The sequence below is a fragment of the Trachurus japonicus genome, chromosome 22, assembly GCF_045865225.1.
Source record: "Trachurus japonicus isolate A0001 chromosome 22, Traja_1.0".
NCBI lineage: Eukaryota > Metazoa > Chordata > Actinopteri > Carangiformes > Carangidae > Trachurus > Trachurus japonicus.
This window is the reverse complement of record NC_140928.1, coordinates 25,184,132-25,196,739: the sequence shown is the minus strand read 5'-3', so window position 1 is coordinate 25,196,739 and position 12,608 is coordinate 25,184,132.

Here is a 12,608-nt window from a genome sequence, read left to right as displayed (position 1 = left end):
TTCCACTTTCTGCTTCACAGACACAGTTAGAGAGTCAAACTGATTTGAGTTTAAGGTGCTCCTGCAGTATGAGTTGTGTCAAAATAGGGCTACTGACAAAAATGAGCTGTGTGGTTGTTCAGGTTGGAGAAATCGTTGTTGATGAATTTCACAAAAATCATTTTTCCTACGTTTTAGATATTGCACTCCATGTTGAGTGCTATTTACATTTTCACAGTACTCACATCAGCCATGTTCATTAATGTTCTGCTGCTCTGAGCTGCTCCTGCTTTGCTACTTTCTTTTCTTTGTTGATTTTTGTTTCTTTCTTTATTTTTGGTTCACTCTCTCTCTCTTACAGTTCTTTACAATCAATTTCTAGTTATATTTTTTCATCTACATTTCATCTTGGTTGAGGGAAGATCACATTAAAGTGGGGTCCATGTTATACATTGGTTATGGTTACAAACCATCTAAGACTTTACAGCACAATTCATACTGTGAATCTCTATCACACACACATACACTAGTATTACATTTTTAGGATTCACTGGTGAAAGATGGAGACAAAACACTAAATTCCCGACCTGCCCTGACATGAATTTTAACACCTCACAATGTGAAAACAATCCTTCCTTCCAGTGACCATACACAACACTAAAACTTAATTTGGACAAGTAGTTGGAGTCTAATTAGAGAGGATGGCTCGCTTTCCTCTGTTGCGGCCCCATGCTGTGATATTGGCTGATGAGACGGTTGGATTTTTACACGAGCCATTATTCCAATCCATCTTCCTCCTCTGCTGTCTGGAGCAGCAGAGGAGAGGAGGTTAGCTTCCTGTCCTCCTCTGAGAGCTGGAGACAGAGAGAGCAGGCTACAAGACCGGCACCTGTTACATGGACCGATGAGATGAGGGTGCAACATGTAGCTCAGTTTGCTGTGCAGCTCTCCCATACATCACACTGAAACACACACACACACACACACACACACACACACGGCTCACAGTTACATTTCCCAGGACACTGACTTCAGGGGTCTTAAGGTGTTGTAAAACAATTACACACACTATAATTTCTCCTGTAAAACCTCTGCAGTAATTTCTGTATTAAATAGTACAGACCACAGCCCACATCATTTAATAAGGCAAAGGTGCTGTTCTATAATTACAACCATAAAACTGTGCAGATGATGGGATTTAGTATGACTCCATATTAGAGGACCTGTTTAACTGAGCTTCATCTATTTTCATGTTCATTTAAACCTAATGTTGTGTATGAGAGTGAAAACACAAGATTTATTCTTTCTATTCACAGTGTGTATTCACAAACCGAGTCTTAAAACCAGCTATTAGGCGTTCTGTAACGTTGTGATGTCACAACAAAGCCGTCAAAGAGCCCAGGATTTGATTTGTGTATATTGTGTGTTGTGTTTATTTCTGAAATCTGCAATGTTTTTATTTGCGCACCTAGAAAATACAGTCACAGGTACAGTCAGCCAATCAGAAGGGAGGCTCAGCGTCTACTTTCTTCTGATTGGCCCAACAGCTCCAAAGAAAACCCCAGGAGCGATGTTGTGCCTTCTTATGGATCAACAGTTCATATTAAACATGGTAGAACTGTAAAATATGGACCTTTAATTGGCAATTAATTTCTGCGTTAATGGTCAATAAATTATTCTTAATTATTAGTATCGTCATTAATTCTTTATCACCATCAAAGTCAGTGGAGAGGTATATTGTTATTCTTTTGGTTCAGGGGATGATATTTGCCTTAATACTCTGCACAAACATTTGTATGAACAGATTAGACGTTAATGGTCAAAGGTCAAAGGTCAGTGTGACCTCAAAAATCAGTTCACACAGCAATTATGACACATTTCACATAAATGGCTGATATTTAGGACCCTGGACAAACGTGGGATGTAACCTGAGGCTATTCTGAGTGGTGGGGGGTGGGGGTGGAGGATTCGAGGGGTGCTAATGCTGCCTTTGACATAAATGCAAAGTTGTTCTATGGAGCCATGGTGGTTTTGAAGAAGATGTGAAAACTGTTGTGTAATTAGTCTCTTATGATATTATAGATAAAGAATTGAGATGTGTATTTGGCTTTAGTGTTTCAGATTTTAGAGACATGCATCAGGAAGTACACTTCATCCTTAGATTCCCCATAACTTCACATTAGTCCAGATGAATAAAGGATGCTGGTCTGTTTTGCTGGTGCAGTAGAATCCAGTCCTCCTGTCCCCTCACTCTGTCTCCATGTGACTTTCACTCTATCCTGCGTTATTCAAATCCATCATGTTGCCCTCGTCCTGTGCTCTCGGACAGTCAAACAGGAATAGTAAAACGTGGATCTGTATTTGAACGGCCTCCGTTGCCTGACCCCTGCAGCGGCCTGTGACCCCTGCTCCACCGTGCAGCCTCACGATTGAATCTATCCCCTAATCCAGGATCCGGTCTCCGGGCCCTCTGCTCTCACCTTCGCCCCAAACCCCCCGACACCTTTGCATGGCGCTAGCGTGAATGTAAGTGGGTTAACGCCGGGCTAAGGCTATACCTGCATCTCGCCTCCATCAGTCTGCGAGGCGACGGCTGGAGCACAGGTCTTAGGGAATGTCCTTTTTTTTTTTTTTTTTGAATGACATCCATATTCTCTGGAGCGTGGGAGAGCAAGAAGAAGGGGAGGAGGGGGTGGTGGGGGTTAAAGGAAGGAGAGAAACAGCACTCCTTTGGATTTGAGCTTCAGCGTGACCTCTGACCCCTCTCTCCCTGGCTCAGATATCAAAACACAGAACCATCTGCCCCATACTGCAGGGCTAGCGGGGAGCATGGGGTTAATATCATACACTTAGGGAGCAGAATACAGACTGCAATTATCTTCTATTCTCAGACAGAATCCTATTATTTGATCCTGGAGTTGCGACAGATGGAAGGGGGGGCAGTCGAAGCCTCACTTCCCCTCTCTCTCTCCCTTCCCTGCCATTCCTCCGCAACACCGACCGACGGGACGAGCGCGGAACGAGGACATAATGGTGAGAGAGGGCGCGGAAGGGGCAAGGGGAGGGTGAGAGAGGGCACGGGGGTGAGGCGAGGTTGCCGGGTTGTGGCAGAAAAAGAGGAGGTGGAGGAGGGAAACCTGAGCCTGGAGGGGCCAGCCTCCTCCTCCTCCTCCTCCTCCTCCTCCCTCCTTAATCTATCCGTCCATCACAATGGGAGGAGAGAGCGTTTGAAGGCGATAGATAAAGACACACAGTTTGTGGAAAGAGGAGAAGGAGGAGAGAGAGAAAGAGGAACAGCTGGTGGAGGGGAGGCACATTCAGCTTCTCCATGCTGCAACTAAATATTTTCAGTGGATCGTTTAAGTTGAGAGCGGCCTTTTTCGCTTTTCTGGGATCGGAACACAATTCTCACGGTGCCTTGAGGAAGACTCTCACCTGCGATGTCTCTCATCAGTGTAATCTGCTGACCTGGAGGGACACCAGCATTGATGCTCTTCACGCGGTCCATTAAACACCTGTAGTCATCACACTACAGCAGAAATGACACCTTTGTCTCTGAGTTGAGCGTCTGATGTGCGAGGATGTTCCAACAGCTGCAGCCTCACATATTATTTCAATCTACACAGGATTGTAAACACCACCCTGGGCCTCTGTGATTGTTACATTAGAGAGCAGCATCAGATCAGTTCAGTCTGTAGCCTATAGAAATATTAATAGCAAAATGAAAAATGACAGTTTTCAGCCTCTGAGCTATACACACAGGCACACAACAAGTCTTAGCTCTGGCAGATGGAAACAGGTGTTTTACACAGTAAAACAGTGTAGTCGTGGCAGGTATAGAGTGTTTTATTGGTTCATGAACTGTATAGTTAAAAATGAAACAAAAACAAAATATAAACTTGAATGATTTTTTTCTTTTGTCTTCATGAAAAGTCACTTACAGTATGTGAATGACCCCATCCAGAACCACTTCTATACTGGAGCTTCTGCATCTATTGCAGATACCTCACACACATTTCAATGTCGACAAACCTGAGCTTTAACACAAATGTACTAAACTAACAATCAGTTCTAACACCTAACACCTATCACTTACTCAATTAAAATTTTAAATACCAAATTTGTTCATTGATTTATAAGAATTTTAACACTTCTATCAATATATTCATATATCATAATGAAGCACTTAAAGGTCTATAAATATTTGGTAAGTGTGTGTCCTGAAATAATCATAAAATGTGATATTTTTGAAGCTGTGAGACATTTTTGAATGCTGTACAAACATTCCCAGATGAGTGACCAGAATTTTTTTTTCCTTCTCTCAAATGAATAAACCATGAAGATCAGGCCCGCATCTCAAACACAGATCATACACACACATCTGCATAGATTTGTGGGAGAAAAATATTTAAGTTAAAAGATTTATTATGTGTATTCCCCAAATCCATTGATACCATGTTCAAGTGCGCGCACATACACACACACACAGTCGAGGCCTGGGAGCGGGTGTGTTTTCCAGGCCGACATCTGAAAGTGGATCCTGAATTTCCATGTAGTATCGGGCCCAGGAGAGCTGGTTTACAGGGCAGGGAACCAGCCTCGCTCATTTAATTACGACCTATCAGTGGCATCAGAGTGTGCAGCTACTGGTTTAAATGGAAAGTGGGATGAAGCAGGCGCTGGCATCAAGGCCGGGGAGCGAGCATGCAGCGAGCCGCTGGAACAGTTTCACGCAGGGATTTGAAACTTTCCTCTCTCGGAGCGGTTGATCGCACAGCTCCATGCTAATGCGGGATACGCAGTGATTTAAGAAATAAAGGCCACATCCACTTTTAACGCCGGGAAACGGTTAGAGCCTCATAAGTGCTATGAAGGCTCATTAGAAAGCAATATGAATCAAATATGATTGAGATCAGTTACTACATGAATATGATAATTATCGTCACGATAATGATATTTAGCAGCGTGGTTGTGTTCTAGCTCATGTGTTGTTAAACTGATGAGGGCGTTTTCCAAAGTTGTTTGTGGTCTGTATGTTTGCATGTTTTCTATACTTGCAGTCTGTTGAGCTCTCTACTGAGTGTCACAAAAATGGTTTACCTCCCTGTCAGTGACCAACTGACAAAACACAAAGGCAAAGATGAACATGCCTATTTGATGTTAAAGTTTCATCAATAAAATCTAATAGTCTTACTCCAAATATGAGCCACATTATGATTATACTAACCAATTCCTTATTTCTAAATTGGCAATTAAATTAAATGATTAAGCAAATAATAAAATTTCTATTCTATTTCAATTTCTATTATTGGGCTTACATTGCGGAACAATACAAATATAACAAATATGTAGGCTACTTGACATTTTAATTTCAAATCAATGATTGGCAAAGCTATTACTGAGAGTTACAAATATGAATTGGTGTTATTTTCTGAAATTATGGAACAATGTCGATTTGCTGTTTTTTTGTTTGTTTGTTTGTTTGTTTTTTTGTATGCGTGTGTGTGTGATTTTGGTTTGGGGTGGTTGTTTTTATGTAGAAATATTTATGCATCTTGGTTTGGCCTGATTCTTTTTATTCACTTCTTTCATACATAGACAGATAATACATTGACATTTTTGTGTTTTATTTTACAATTATGAGATTGTCTACTGTACAGTACCATAGTATGTGTGTTGACCAAATTGAACTGTACATAAGTAGTTTACGTGAGATGTTGCACATTGTTTTGAACCTGGAGCCCATTTGAAAGACTGAGTCTAAGATGACCACAGCAGCTGTTTTGCACCAGCAGGTAGGCTATATCATGTCATCATGCCAAATGAAACCTGTTTCCTACCAACTCAAATGATTACAGAAACAGGACAAAGGAGAAATGATCAGAAAGACAGAAGACTCTCAATCACATGATCTGAGGACAAAAGGAGCAGTCTGGCAGGATCTGTTCTTCAGTTGACCGCAACTCTGATGTAGCTGAACCCAGAGACTTTCACCACAACATTGTTCTGTGGCCCTGGTGTGGGACATTGCCTGGGGCTCCCCATCGGCCTTCAGTGTTCACTGAATGAGCACAACTTCCCTGTGGACAACAGACAAGCTCCTCCACCCCTCTCCCCCTCCAGCAGAAGCCATCCCTCCTCCTCTGCTACAGCACAGGCCTGGTCAGGGAGAGCACTGCCCGGGGCCAGTCTACCTGCCGGACCCACTGACGCCACTTCTAGACATCTGGGGCAAGAAGACGGGCTCCCCCAGGACTGACTGACTGCCCCACCCACTCCCACTGTCTGACTGTGTGGCTATTCTGACTATGTGTCATGCACCTGCTACTTCTGTTGTAGAAGTCCAGGTGTGGGGCAAGAAAGACACAAACTTGGACTTCACTTGATCTTTTCCTTAAATTAATTGACTTTTGTTTTTATTGTTATCATTTGCCATCATTGTCATCAGATGAGTGGTTCAGCTCCCAACCCAGTCTCTCTCCCTGCTTTCCTGTCACTCTCCTCTAATCTATCAAATAAAATATAAAATGCTTCTTCCAGTTCCTTAATCCTAAAGCAGTGTTTTTCAACCTTGGGGTTGGGACCCCATGTGGGGTCACCTGAAATTCAAATGGGGTCACCTGAACTGTTTAGTAATTGAAAACAAAACAGAACAAAAAACTGATAAAAATATATATTTTTAACTAATTATTATTCTTTTTAAAATTATGATTAAAAACACCACACAGAATCTTAAACAACTGTAGTCTATACTTTCACTTTCTCAAATATAAATTGAGTTCAAATAAAGTACAGCATATAAAAACATCTGAGCTGGCACATCTTGATTGACGGCCATGATCACCAGAAATTGTCAAAATGGGGTCACGAGCCAAAAAAGGTTGAGAACCACTGTCCTAAAGTGTCTGGATTCAACATTTTCACGTTTCCTTCTACAACAATGTATGTTAAAAAGTCCAGTTGCTATAACCATAACAGTGAATATGAAAACTGATAGTCACTAGTCCACCTTTAAAGCCTTCTCTTCATGCTCTCACAAACAGAAGCCTAACAGTAGCTTTTTGCATGTGATTGCATTAAAGCTTCAAAGGTCACAAAGCCGCATTCACCCAGGTGTTTGTAATGAAGCTGATATAGAAAGCTGTAAATCCACATTGTCATGACAACCACATTTGACTAAGCCCCTGAAAGAAAGAAAAAATACAGCATGACGTTAACTTGAACTTGAAGGATAGTCAGAGTGTGCAGTCAGCTAGCTTCCCTGATTAGTCATGTTCTATGGCCCCGAGGTGCAAATTTCCTGATAAGTATGTCCACATAGGTTTATTTCCTCTTAATGGCACACCCAGCGTGACATCCATTAGTTGCTGTGACCTAATTTAAGAGCCATCGTGCACATCGCCGAATCAGTGCAGAGGAATGTCTCCGCTGTGAAACCTATGAGTTCTTGAGTGGTGTCGCCGGGCCGGCCGCTTCACACTGACAGAGGGCCTCAAGGTGGCAGGGTTTCCCCAGACAACACGGGACTGAACTAGTGTCATTGTAAAGATACAGGTCATCTCACTTCACCCATGAGAAGGCCACCGACAGGAGACCATTACTGATCAACTAATTCACTTCTTGTTCTGCTCCATGTCAGACAGCTCTCTATACGTCACCTTCTTTAGCCCATACAGCAGCATCAGACGACTCTTGGCTTATTTAGTTCATATCGACTTAGTTCTAATGAGCAATATACCTCATTCTCCATTTATCTCACACAGTCCACACACAAACAAGTACATGTCAATATTTGAATAAGTTTTCTTTAAATATTTGACTTTGGTTATTTGACTGGAGTGAATGTCCTGCTATCTTACTGTATGTGGACCATTGACCATATCTGGTGATGATTACTTGCATTAAAGGTTACATGGTAGCCAGGTGTTGACTTATAGATATTTTTAATGGAGCATTTTTCTTTTTTTAACAAATTGCTTGAAATCCTCTTCACATTGCAACCAAGTTATTAAAAGACAATTCCAGGCGAATTCAACTCGGGGGTGTATTTTCATATCATTTTAGGTCTAAAAGAAGGAATCTGAAGATTTTCAGTTTAATCGCTCCTGTTTTGCGGTAGGTGCGTCTGTCCCCGCATCGCCACGGCAGCAATGAATGGGTAAGTTCCGCTGTTTAGGCTGTTTACAGCCCTCAAAGCCGGGGACTCCGGGAGACTTTGAATTAGATCTAGTTTTACAAACATGTCGGCTTGCTTGAAGTAAATAAACTTCTCGGTGCATGTTTGAGTAGCCATCTGATGCTGTCTGTGGAAAAAAATTGCGGCTTTGAGGGATGTAAACAGTCTAAACAGCGGAACTTACATCCACTCCCATTCATTGCTGCCGCGGCGATGCGCGGACAGACGCAACTACGCAAAACAGGAGCGATTAAACTGAAAATCTTCAGATTCCTTCTTTTAGACCTAAAATGATATGAAAATACACCCCCGAGTTGAATTCGCCTGGAATTGTCCTTTAAATACTTTTTCACAAAAATGAAAAAAAGTCACCTGTGAAATGGTCCTGTAAAAACATCATCCAGTCATTTTGTTCAAGTCAATTGGATCTTGATATGTCAATCAAACTGCCATCTGCCCCTTTGCAGGTACCGCTTTTGGTGCACTAATCGCATGCATGCTCAGAGTCTTCAACGCATTACGCCGCAGAAAAGACAACAGCAGTAATCCGATACCACACTGAGGTCTGGTAGGTGGCAGTGTAGCCTACCTCTAAGCTGGATGCTGAATGGTTTATAATGATGTTATAGGCGTTTTCTTACCCGTGAATGAGCCACGTGAAAAAGCTGGCAGAACGTTAGCACTGCTGTGCAGTGAAGCCCAACTGCACGCGAAAGTACAGTATCGTGGAAAGCCTCATATTGGGATTACATTGGATCGCACCTGAAGCATGCTGGGATACGTGATCCAACGTAATCCCAATGTGTGCGATGCAGGTTTCCGCGATAGCCTAACTGTTGCATGCAGTGGGGCTTCACCTGATGTGAACCCAATGCTGAACAAGCATTGTACGTTGCTGTGCTCTGTAGGCGTGGCTTCGCAGAGAAGTTTTGACTTTTGTAATGTGTATTTTCAAAATTTATACCGCTCTATTTAGTTTTTCCAGGATCTCCTACCCTACGTTTCACTGTGTTTTAAACATTGGTGAGGTCTCATGTGGAGTGGAATCCTCATGTAACGTAGCTTTAAGAGTCTTTAAAAATACACAACACATTGAGGTTTGTAGGATCATTATGTTAAATGTGCATTCATTAGGTTTTGCGTCATGTTTCTGACATGGTTGCTTTTCATTGTTGTCCTTCAAATCATTTGCATGAAAGTGTGAAAGCAGAGACGCTCCACATATCCTTGCCCCCTTTGTTGAAAATCCTGTTACAAATGTTGTCAACAGCAACATCAATGTGACAAGAAACCTACAAGTCCTGCAGAACATCTATACCTCCATTGTGCAGCGTACAAACTCTGTGTGTGTGTGTGTCTGAGTGCCAATAAAGGCGTCTTCTTTCCCCGTCAACACCTCCGCCAGCGAGAAATCAAGACTCCCACGTGACCTGGGGTTGACCCCCTGCGGCAGTCCATCGCTCCAAAGGGCCCGGGGACAGATGTTGACACTCGCGATCCTGGTCTTCCTCCGTCATGGTGCATTCACAACAAGGAGAACAGACAGCAAAAAAAACAAAAAACTGTTCACACTTTTTTTCCCCTAAGTTCCCATGTGTCTGATGCCTGTCCCTCCCCTGAAGAAGAAAAAAGAAAAAAAGACAGAAGCGAAGAAAAGATGAAATTAAATGTGTGTGTACATTTTATCACGTCTGCCATCGCCTTTTGAGAATTTCAGGTAGCAAAGTGTTTAACATTCTCTTGTCAAGCGTCCTCCTGCTGGGACAATAAATGCCTGTCCAGTTTTGCTCACAGTGGCGGCTGCAGATTACAAACAGCAGGAGCACGCCGGAGACTGAACACAATACCGATAAGGATGCCTGTCTTAGTGCCGCCGCTTTGGCTGGCTTCTCCTCACGCCAGGAACCTGCTGCTTTTAATATTTACACACAACTAGAATGGCAAATGTACCGTAACTTCACCCACACACACCCCCTTCTCCTCCCCCCGCCTCACACACCTGGAAACAGTGTGCATATTTTTGTGTGTATTTTTTTGTCTTTTGGGAGAGGGGGTCTGGCTTTTTTTTTTTTTTTGACAAAAACGGGAGAGGGAGGGCTCAATTACAGCACAAACAGAGTGAAATTTCCATTGCGGCTTTTCATCTGGGAGTTTCAGAGGGAGATAGGTGTGGATGATTGCGACTGTTGAAGAGTTTTATTCTTTTTTTTGGGGAGGGGGGTGTGTGTGAAAGGTGGATGGTGTACAGCGAGTTTCTGTTTTCAGGTGAGGGAGGAGGGTGAAATGCAGATTTACTGTCGGAGCTGTGACAATTGAGGAGCCAGTGAATGTGGAGAGAAGACATAGCAGGCCACTGACACAGCGCATTATCCAAAAGCCCAAGACAAAGGAGCCCTTATCATTTAGATTTAAACACAATGAAAAGCGAGAGTGACTTTGTTTACCTTCTTACTGCTAATTCAGTGTCATAGCTGCCACCAAAGAGCCAGTGAATACATGTATTCTTCAAAAATGTCAACACTATAACATCCCAGATATTGGTATGATTCAGTTCACAGCGTGCTACTTTTGTTTTTGAACAGTCTGTCTACTGATGACAGAAAAACTTTAAAGCTGCATGACACTTTTTTTTTTTGCCACTTGGATGCAAGGCAACAAATTGAAACAAAACATGACCATTTAATATGTTAATAATGTGCTGTTGCTAATGTGGTACGAAATAGAGACAAAGCAACATTGGCGGTGCTTGTGCTCCTTTTTTGGTCTCCACCAGTTCTAGGCCCTGTATAAAAGGAGACAGTTTTCCAATTATTGTGTGATTTTTTTTTCCTTTTTGTTCACTTCCAAATGAATGAAACTCACTTCCTAATTTCTCCTATAAAACAATTTATTTTATTCCTTCTTCCTCAAATCTTTTGTGTCTTCAGTGAGTGGGGCTAAGGAATAGACATACTTATAATGAGTTATAATGCAGTTATAGCACTGTATACTCATAAATGATCAAAATGCTTTTTTAACAATAATCATAAAACACTATAAAGCATTTTAGTATGACTTATAAGGTCAGGCTCCCACATCGATAATGCATTATAAATATAGTTATTATGTGTTATAATTGCTTATGAACATGTATAACTATCCTTATAAACACTCATAAATTACCATATGGCTTTATAACAATAAGCATAACACATTATAGAGCATTACAGTATAACTCTCTTATAATACCTGACCTTATAGTCATGATACAATGCTTTATAGTGTGTTATCATAATTGTTATAAAGCATTATGATCATTTATGAGTGTTTATAACTATAGTTATACAGTGCTATAACTACATTATAACTCATAAGTATGGCTGAAATGTGTTATAGAGATAGGTGTCAAATAAAGCGTTACCAATATTTTAACTCTGTTGCCGTCGAAAGTATTCTTTGCCGGCCTCCCCCAAGTTTTATCGTCTTCTCTCGTCCACTATATGACCTCTGGTTTGCCGTGCCAGCCTTCATGTGAACGCTTTTGGTCACCTGACTGTTTTTAAGTAGGATTTATGCGCTGGGCTCAGGGTGGGCAGCTGTCTGCTGGTTGGGGTTGTATTGTTATATTTAACAGTTACAAATTGTGCATTTAGGAGCTGCCTGGTATCAGGCACCATAGGGATGATGCTTTTCGGCTTGTCATTCACAACCATGACTTAAAGCAGAGAATAGACGAGAACATTCCAAGGCGACTTTTCCTTTATGTGTGAACTTCTGGACCCTGCATGAATCCTGCCCTCGCTCTGCCTCACCCTTCATCACTCCGGATTCCCTCCCCAGGCCACCAAAATAGTGACAATTGTCCCAAACACAGGAAACCCACTGGTCGGGGAAACTGTTATTGAGTTATTGGCGCGTGGTCCCGGGGAGGGTTGGCATCCATATCATGAGAGCAGTGGTTAGGCCACTGCTGTGAGGCTTTAACGCGCCACCGGCTCGCCAGTTGGGGGGGCCGACCACGGCAAACACATGGGCGACAACTGCCTGCCAGCCAGCCCGGCCACTGGATAACACATCCATGCAAAATGAAAAAGGCCAGCCGGGGTGAAAAATGTGTACCTGTCTCTGCAAGCAGAAAAGATGTTGTGTTTAAGTGCCATCCTTTCTCCCCTCCATCTCTCCAGCCTCACCCCCGCCCTTGCCCCCACCACCACTGCCACCACACACCTACATTCATTTGCTGTCATTATGTACTACTGCCTCCTACTGTGTGACTGTGGCTGTGCCGCCCCCAAGGTCAGTGTCTGGAAGGCGAGGGTAGGGGCTGGTAGGGGAAAGCCAGGCAGGGGGCTCTTTACTCTTGAAGAGGCTAGAACAATCGATGGTGAGCTACCAGCCGCCACTGGGGCCGCCACGGGGGCCCCCATGGGCCATCACAACACTAACATTGGTGGAGATGTCTTCCTCTGTGGGG